Source organism: Pseudorca crassidens, chromosome 13 (genome assembly GCF_039906515.1).
Source record: "Pseudorca crassidens isolate mPseCra1 chromosome 13, mPseCra1.hap1, whole genome shotgun sequence".
NCBI classification, from domain to species: Eukaryota; Metazoa; Chordata; class Mammalia; order Artiodactyla; family Delphinidae; genus Pseudorca; species Pseudorca crassidens.
Genome location: NC_090308.1, coordinates 29,946,914 through 29,956,588, shown reverse-complemented (window position 1 = coordinate 29,956,588; position 9,675 = coordinate 29,946,914).

Genomic DNA, 9,675 nt, shown 5'->3' with positions numbered 1-9,675 from the left:
TAACGCAGACAGAATGACGCAGATATTACAATCTGAAAAAGATAAGCTGATAATAAATCTTTTTGAAACAAGGTAACAGTATACTATTGAGAAAGATAAGTGGAAGGTGCTTTTATTCTAAACCAGCATCAGGAAGCTAGCAGTGAGCAAACTAGAGAAGGTAAATATTATCATTACTTTAAAAATAGTCTCAAGCGTGAGCCACCAGGATCCACAGTCATGGGTGTTAACAGCATATAAATGAAACCACATGTCCATTAAAACTGCCTTAATTGTTGATTGATTTGAAAAAAAGTTCTCCTGTATTAGACATCTGTACAATGCAGATAATAGCACTAAAAAAAAAAAAAAAAAAAAAAACCCACCTCACTTCCAAAGTAGATGACTTGCACCTGACAAAGGAATATTTTTAAAAATCAGACTGTATTTAAACCCAATAACATCTTATAGTTAGAAAATAATTTAAGGCAGTGGCTTTCAAAATTTTTTAACCACGATAGGAAAAAAATGCATTTTAGATAATGACTCAACACACATGTAAGTACACATTTGTAACAGAAGCAAATGTTTTCATTAAAAATATCCTTACCTCATTCAATTCACTCTAATACTCTCTATTTTATTCTATTTCATTTTTTTCAAATGAGTAGGGTTCCCACCTCAATAATGTTACTAATCACAATTAGAAAAACATGACTTTAGAGATTATATGATCACACATATTTAGCCCACCAATTTTAAAATTCCTATATATAAAACTTCCAAAATGACCCTCTTTTTAGACAAGTGCCTTCAGTATAGCAAAATAAATAGCTGAACAAGTGTAGTTTCTCATCTATTTCTATCTCTCTGTTATTCTGCCAAAGGAAATCATAGGATCGTTATGACAGATTGATTATCGGTTCCAATTCTTACTCTCCTAGCATCTACACCTTTGTCTTTGCTTCACTGGGAGTGGAAGGTACTCCCCTGTCCTTTGAGCTCGAGCTTTGCCATTTGGCTTGTTTGGGCCAAAAGAGTGTAGACAGAAATAAAAGTGTGCCAGTTCCAGCCTAGTTGTCAGGAGGGCTCAAGTGTTTGTGAATGTCCTCTGTGCCATCCCCACGAGGAGAACACGCCCCGGAGAAGCCCACTTGTCCAGGGAGGCTGAGAGGCGTGCAGAGCAGACTAGGGCATGGAGATATGCAGTATATGGCAGAGCCACCCTAGCTGACCCTACAGGTTCATGAACTTAAGTGGCTATTATCTTAAGCCACTGAGTTTTGGGCTGGTTTGTTACACAGCATTTTCATGGGAATAACTAACTGAGTTAATTGTATTTCTGAAAGAAGCCACTGAAATCTATTACCCATTCTCTTGCCTTGGAGAAACACTGACACCAGAGAAGTACTGACACCACATGATGGGCCACCTGTGATCTAAACAGCCATTGACAAAAGCTGCAACAGCACAAACAAAGAAAGCATAAAATAAAAATTACCCCATACTAGGTGAAGTTAACCTTTTACAAAGTAAATGTAACTCCATCTTCAGAAATTCCTAGGTATTAAAGGTCAGTTCAAGAAATAACTCCAAGTTCACTTCTTATTAACAGTACATAGAAAATATCATTCATCTTTCCAAAAATTAGTTCAATGTGTGCCTGACTCATGTGTATACCTGTCATTTTGTGAATGACTGAGAAAGCATAATGCCTCACATATTGGAGTTTATTAAGCTCCAGGAAATCAAAGATCTTATCTGCTTTGTTCACTACTGTCTCTCCATCACCTAAAATAGTGCCTGCAAACCATAACCACTCAATACACATTGGCTCATTGAACAATATTGATTTACTGATTAAACTTATTATTTTTAAAAATCAAAGTATTACATTTTTATGGAACTCTTATAGCTCCACTTGTGGTAATTACTAAACTTCACCACCAGTCAATCTTCTTTTCATTTTAGGTCTAGTTATTTTTTTCACCTGAAAATTTCTTTAACCAGCAATGACTGGGTGCTAGGCTTGTGAGATGAAAGATAATTATGATTCTTTCTGCCAGGAATAGATAGCTAATGGTGAGACAGACATGCAAACTGTTGATCACATTGCAATAGAGAGAATCCTAAACGGAAATATAAAGGCCGTGTATGGGAGCACATAAGAGAGATCTTGAAAGCACATGTGGTACCCAGGAAAGGCTTCACATAGAAGCTGAATCTAGAAAGAAGGTCTCAGAAAATTTCGCAAAAAGACTAAATTTAAAATGGCAAATACGCACAAAATCTTTTTATTTAGTCTTAATAAACTAATTTCATAGTGGAAAATTAAAGTTCTTTAATCAGTAAGGATCATGTTTTACATTTTTATTATCTTATTCCAGCATCCTTTTCATCAACAGAATTGTATTGTGTACTTCAAGCATTCAAAGTAAAGTTTCTCCATTTGGTCAAACACACACACACACTTAAAAAATATTTAAGCTAGCAAATGACTTTTTTGCCATTCTGTAATGCATTTATTTTTAATTTTTTATTGAAATATATCTGATATATAACATTGTGTAAATTTAAGGTGTAGAACATGTTGATTTGATACTCATATACTGTAATATGATTTCCATTATAGCAATAATTGTCTTAATTCCCACAGTCCAAACAGAAAGCTAATTTTTCCTTTATCCCTTTTGTTGCCTTGGCAAGGAACAAAACTGAGCATCTCAATTTGTATTTGAAATAGCTTAATATCATTTTTATGACTGGCATGTTTCTATGGGTATGTTGAGATTTTCAAAATATGTCTCTAAAATTATTTCTATTATATGTGAATAGTACTAATTGAGCACTTATTATGAATGGAGTTATGCTAAATGCTTAAGTAATATTTTTACTTAATCCTCACAATAACCAAATGAAGTAGGTGTCATTATTCCAATTTTACAGGTTATGATGAATTTGAGAGAGATCCAGTGGCTTTTCCAATATCTTATTACCAAGAATGGCAAAACCAGAAATCAAACCAAAGCCATGCTCTTAATGAGGATTCTACACTGCCTCCAGAGACAAGCTTTATGATATCAGTAGCAGTTCATTACTGAAGATATCACAGTCTCACATAACCACTTAAAGAAGAGAAGAAAAATGTAATGAAATGAACTGAGTAAAGGGAAAAAGGAGTAAGTAGAGAGAATTATTCTCAGTAACATGACTGCTTTTTCTCTATCCACATATATCTTAGATATGAAAAAAAAGATCTTTAAGAGAGATGAGAGTGTCTCCACTGAGATAGGCTTGAGCAGTGGGTCCTGATGATGGTAGAGGGGAAGATCTGCCCCCAGGGGACATTAGGCAATATCTGGAGACATTATTTATTACAACTGGGGGAGGGGGGTGGGAAGAGTGCCATGAGCATCTTGTGGGTAGAGGCCAGGGATGCTACTAAACATCCAACTGTGCACACAGGACAGTCCCCACAACAGTTATCTAACGAAAAATGGCAATGGTGCCAAGGTTAAGAAATCCTGGGTTAAAATGATACCCTCAGTTTTTATGAGTTTTAAGACTGTCTTAACTAATATTTGCAGAAAAAATAACTTCAAATTGCCTTCTTCCAGAAAAAGTGATACTTCAAGGAAAAGAGAGACTGCCTGAAGTAATGGGCATGGGATAGGACTAGAAATAAAAGATAATAGAAGGCCTGAGATTGGTTCAAGATGTCAGAGTAGGACATGCTCTCACACCCTCTGGCGAGAGTACCGGAATCACAACTAACTGCTGAACAGTCATTGACAGGAAGACACTGGAACTCACCAAAAAAGACACCCCACATCCAAAGACAAAGGAGAAGCTACAGTGAGATGATAGGAGGGGTGCAATCACAATAAAATCAAATCCCATAACTGCTGGGTGGGTGACTCACAAACTGAGAACATTTATACCACAGAAGTCCACCCACTGGAGTGAAGGTTCTGAGTCCCACATGAGGTTTCCCAACCTGGGGGTCTGGCAATGGGAGGAGGAATTCCTAGAGAATCAGACTTTGATTGTACATGGGCACGTGACCAAACTTCTGTGAACATCAGCTTCCTAATTATAAAATGAAAGATTGATTATTTTCAGTTCTACCATCCAATGGCTGTTAGTGAAGACACGATCCATGTCTCTGGATGTGCAGGCTCTCTGCTGATCTCTTTGGTTGGGGCACTCCTGTAGAATTCGTGAGCTCCTGGAAGACAGGGAGCTCTATTCACTGCTATATCCTTAGGACCTCGAACATAGTAGGTGCTCAAAAACTACTGATCAGTTGACTGTCTGAGATTTCTAGCAGATTAGATGAATATTCACGCCTATAGCACAAGAGCAGTCGGAGCTTGTGGTATAGATTCGGAAGGCATCAACTTGGTGGTAATAGTTGAATCTGTCTGTGGTGGAGGATAAAAAGAGAGAGAGAGAGAAAGAAAGAGTGAGGAAATGGACTGAAAATAAGGTCATAAGTTAAAGAAGCCATCATTAGTGATTTTGAAGCAATGTCAATGGATTATTGTAGACTGGGGGAGGAGGTCAGAGGAAAGCTAGATTCACGACACTAGAAAGATAGTGCATAGTGAAAAAATAGAAGTAGCTGGGTTCAATTAATTTTTTGAGACATGTGACAGTGAAAGGAAGGTGAAAATGGAATATTAGTGAAGAGATGAAAAGTTCGGGGAATTATAAGGGCAAATACAAATTCAAAATAAAAGGCTTAATACTCCTTTTTGAAAATAAGGGAAGAGACTCCTTCTCTCCCTTTTCTTAGAGCATTTATTTAAAAGAAAAAAAGTGTAAGTTCTTTCTCTGTCTCTTTGAAATATAGGTAAGTCTTTTTTAAAAGCTCAGTAAGCTGGCTCTTGCTAGCTTTACGACCCAGGAGGGCCTTGCTCAAGGACCTGGGAACTATCTCTGAAATATAATTATTAAGGGAGATGATGCCCCTAGCTCCCAGTTTCTGTGGGTTGGTAGGAGCTTAAGCTCAGCAGACACTTCACTCCCAGGGTGCAAAACTATCTTTTGTCATAAAGAGGAGTTTATATTTCCTTTGGATAAAGCCAATTAGCGCAGATGGTCAGCCCAACTACCAAGTGAATTTAGGATAAACTACGTGTGACAAATGGTGCTGTCGGTCCTTTTTCTTGAGGACGAGTTATTGTTTACCTTGAGAACATGTATGTATTAGTCAGGGTTCTCCAGAAAAACAGAACCAGGAGGTTGTATATGTGTATATGGAGAGATTTATTATAGGGAATTGGCTCGTGTGATTATGGGCACCGACAAGTCTCGGGATCTGCAGGGTGAGACGGCAATTTGGAGATGGAGGAGAACCAATGGTGTAGTTTCAGTCCAAAGGCCGACAGGCTCGGGACCTAAGAGTCAATGCTGCAGTTTGAATCCAAAGGCAGAAAAAAGCCAATGTCCTCGTTCAAAAACAATCAGGCAGAAGGAATTCTCTTTTACTTGGCAAAGGTCAGCTTTTTGGTTCTGTTCAGTCCCTCGACAGATTTGTGTTTACCAGAGTGGGGCGAGGGGGAATTGGATGAAGGTAGTCAAAAGGTATAAACTTACAGTTATAAGATAAATAAGTACTTGGGATATAATGTACAACAGGATAAATATAATTAACATTGTTGTATGTTATATATGAAAATTAAGAGAGAAAATCCTGAGTTCTTATCACAAGAAAAAAATTTTCTGTTTCTTTAATTTTGTATCTATATGAGGTGATGAATGTTCACTAAACTTGTGAAAATCACTTCATAATGTATGTAAGTCAAATCATTATGTTGTACACCTTAAATTTGTACAGTGCTGTATGTCAATTATATCTTAATAAAACTGGAGTTAAAAAATAAAGTCAGTTCATCACACACACACACAAATAGTGCGGAGGCTGAAAAGCAAAGTGGTACTTCAAAAATTGTAATCAGTTCAGAGCCCTGAGGATAGACCAAATGTTAGCAGGTCTCATAAATCTCTTAAAACTCCATTCAGACAATAGACTGGCTCATAAATAAAATCATCCTGATGCCACTAACTCTGAATATTTTCATGAACGTTATAGGGAGGATCTTTGGAGGATTGTTTGTATATCTATTCTTTGGCTACGACAAATAGAAGAATGGAAGTGTAAAGAGGCATTCGGCTTACACACTTTAGGAAGGATATTTCCTCTTTCTTAACTGACCATAAGACACTACAACTTGAGTCTTAATTTCTTATTGAACTTGAATCTCTGACCCAGATATTATATTCATATGGACCTATAGAGGACAGCCTTCTGCAAACTTTTGTAGGATGTAGGTTTCTTTTCTTTTTTTTTTTTTTTACGTCGGCCTGTCACTGTTGTGGCCTCTCCCGTTGCGGAGCACAGGGTCCGGACGCGCAGGCTCAGCGGCTATGGCTCACGGGCCCAGCTGCTCCGCGGCATGTGGGATCTTCCCGGACCGGGGCACGAACCCGTGTCCCCTGCATCGGCAGGCGGACTCTCAACAATTGCGCCACCAGGGAAGCCCAGGATGTAGGTTTTTATACTGGATCCTTCCTCCTATCTCCTAAGGACCCTAGAATGGAGTGACCCAGTTTGAAGTAAATCCATCCTTCTCACTTTCCCCCCCACCAAGGGGAGAGGGGAGGAGGAATAAACTAGGACAATGATTTATGATAGTGGATTTTCCACCGTGTCCAGCTCTGGACCTTCCCTTGCATCTTAGGAATTCTTGAAGACAAGCCCGAAACATACTGCTCATGTGGACATAGCCTAAGCTTGGTTACTCTCAATAATAATTTTTAAAAAAGGGAAATAAGAAGGAAGAAGAGGAGGGGCAAGAGGAGAGGTGAAGAAGAAAGAGGAGGAAGAGGAGGAAACCTGGGAGGAAGCGTGGGGGGGGGGGGAAGGAGGAGTAAGAGGGAGAGAAGGAAGAAAAGGGACGAGAAACAACCTTTACTGAACCTGTATCAGTCACTGGACTAAGGGCATTATGTGAGATCTCTAGTTTATTTCCATAACAACTCTAAAGTAATAGATACTATCATTATCATTGTTTTACAAAGGAAGGGACTGAGAATTAGATATTTTAAGTTAAGTTAATACTGAGGGGCAGCAGTGAAGTTTGATTCCAGATTTGTCTGACTCCGGAGTTCCAGCTACTAACCACTACCAAAAATTTGAAAGAAAAAAAGTTTGAGTGAAGGGTTTTCTTCTCTAGAGGTGATTTTTCCTGCAGACCCTCCAAACAGCTAGAGAGTGAAAACTGAGATAACTACACTGTTGTGAACTTTGCTTAACATCCATGGATGGATAGGTGGGCAGGGGAATCTTATTAATTACAAGCTAGGCAGGTGAGATAATAACATACTAACAGTAATTTCAAAACATTTTCAAAATAGTATTTGTAATTGTTTTTTGTCTCTAAAATTATTACAGTATATTTTTATCAGCAGTCTCTAAAAATAACTTTCACATATTTATTTCAGTTAAAATTGAATTATAAATATTTTCAGGCTAACAGATTTTATTTTCTTGCTATAATGTTTTTATAATCAATCTTTACAACAACTAGTTTTTTTGTACTAAGTACACACAATGTCAATTAATTTTCACTCATATTGCTATAGCAAGTAAACCCTCAGTTAGTTGTCTTTGATAAAGCAAGATGAAATTTTACCATAGACAGGAAGAATTCAGCAAGTTCACAATTTCAGTTAAATCAACATCATAATCTGTTAAAACAGTATTTTGTGATACTAATATTTTCATAACTCAATTCAAAATTTATCCATTCATCCTGTCTACAAAGCATATTGCCCAAATATTAACTATTTATCAGATAATCTACCACTGTGCTGACAGGTGGCCTTTATTTTCTTTGGCAGCAGCTCAAAGTTTCTAGAATGTATTGATGGCTAAATAGCTATTAACACTGATAAGAGCTCTTGCTGTGTTTCTGTGACTGGACCACCATATGAAGCCGATTTCAAAACAGAAAGATTAAAAGAGCTCACTCTTAACACATATAAGGGAACACGAAGAGCACATTGTCATTGATCCTTCTAAACTTACCTCCCAAGTCTGAAAACTTCCTACTCTTTCTGTTGACAGTCTTCTCTCAGTGTCTCAAGGAAAATTTATATTCTCCATGCCACGTCTACAGATATGATTAACTAAGTTCAATCTTTCTTCAGGGTGTATATATATATTTAATATTAATTTTGTTCTCTCACCTAAGCCTTCACCCTGCATTCTATCAAAGTCTGTGGCTATTAAAGCTACAAGATTGACTATGAGGAATGTGGTGTATTTAAGGTAAGGATGCAATTAAAACCTAACTTTAATAATCACTAAGCAAAATATCAGTGTCCAGCCCTTCAATCAAACAGGATTAACACTGAGTCCCTCAGGAAGCTACAGTCTAGCATGGCCCATGTAAGAAAACGCTGGTAACCTAGACTGCTAAAGAACATCTTGGACATGAAGTTCAAAGATTCTGGTCTGAGGATCTGATACACCTAAATTAAGGATATGAGCACAACACTTTGCTCTCTAAGATAAAATAGAGAAAAATATACCTACTTTGTGAAATAAAAGAAAATACATGTTAAAATATTTTGTAAACTATAAAATGTTATATATAAAACATCAGTGACACCTTTACATACTCCTGGCAAGAAGATACAGATAAAATTGCCCTCAGATCAATGAAAAGGGCAGGGAAATTTTGAGCAAATGTTCGTATTGGCTTGCAATTAGCAGGTACATGGTACTGACAACAAAGTAATGGGGCCAGAGGCAAAGAGTATAACGTAACTATTGGTTAGAGAATAAAAGAAGGATAAGTGGCAACCTTGGTGACTCATGGCAGACATTAATCATTTATTGAGTGATTTCTATATGCTAAAGTTAAAGAAGATACACGCTTTTGAGGACCTTACATTCAGTGATAGACATTATTGTGTTAGCCAATATTTGTGAATCATTTCCCTTTCCTGGACATGCAGAATTACACTTCCTACTTATTTAAATTTGTCATGGCCATGTGACTTTCTTTGGCCAATAAAATGAGCGGAAATGGCAGGTATCACTCTGGGTGAAAGCATTTAAAAGGCAGTGTGCAATTTCTCCATATTCTTTTCTCATGCTCTAGGAATTATGGGAGCAGTGTTGATAAGGAGATGACACAAGATGAAAAAGCCTGGAGTTCTGAGCCTTGACATATAGGCTAGCTGCCCTAGAATAGATTCTGAATGAACAAGAAATAAACTTTTATTTTAATAAACCATGATTTTTTAAATATCATTTATTACTGCACCGTTACCTAGTCTATCCTGACTAAAACACATTCTACAGAGAAAGTATAGCACGGTGAAAGAGTACACTCATCCTTCAGTAGCCAAAGGGGATTGATTTCAAGACCTCCTGTGGATATCAAAATTCTCAGATATTCAAGTCCCTTATACAAAATGGTATAGTATTTGTATATAACCTATGCACATCCTCCGGTATACTTTAAACCATCTCTAGATTACTTATAATACCTAATAAAATGTAAATGCTATGTAAATAGTTGCCAACACACAGAAAATCCAAATTTTGCTTTTTGGAACTTTCTGGAATTTTTTTTCAAATACTTTCAATCTGCAGTTGGTTGAATCTGTGGACGCACT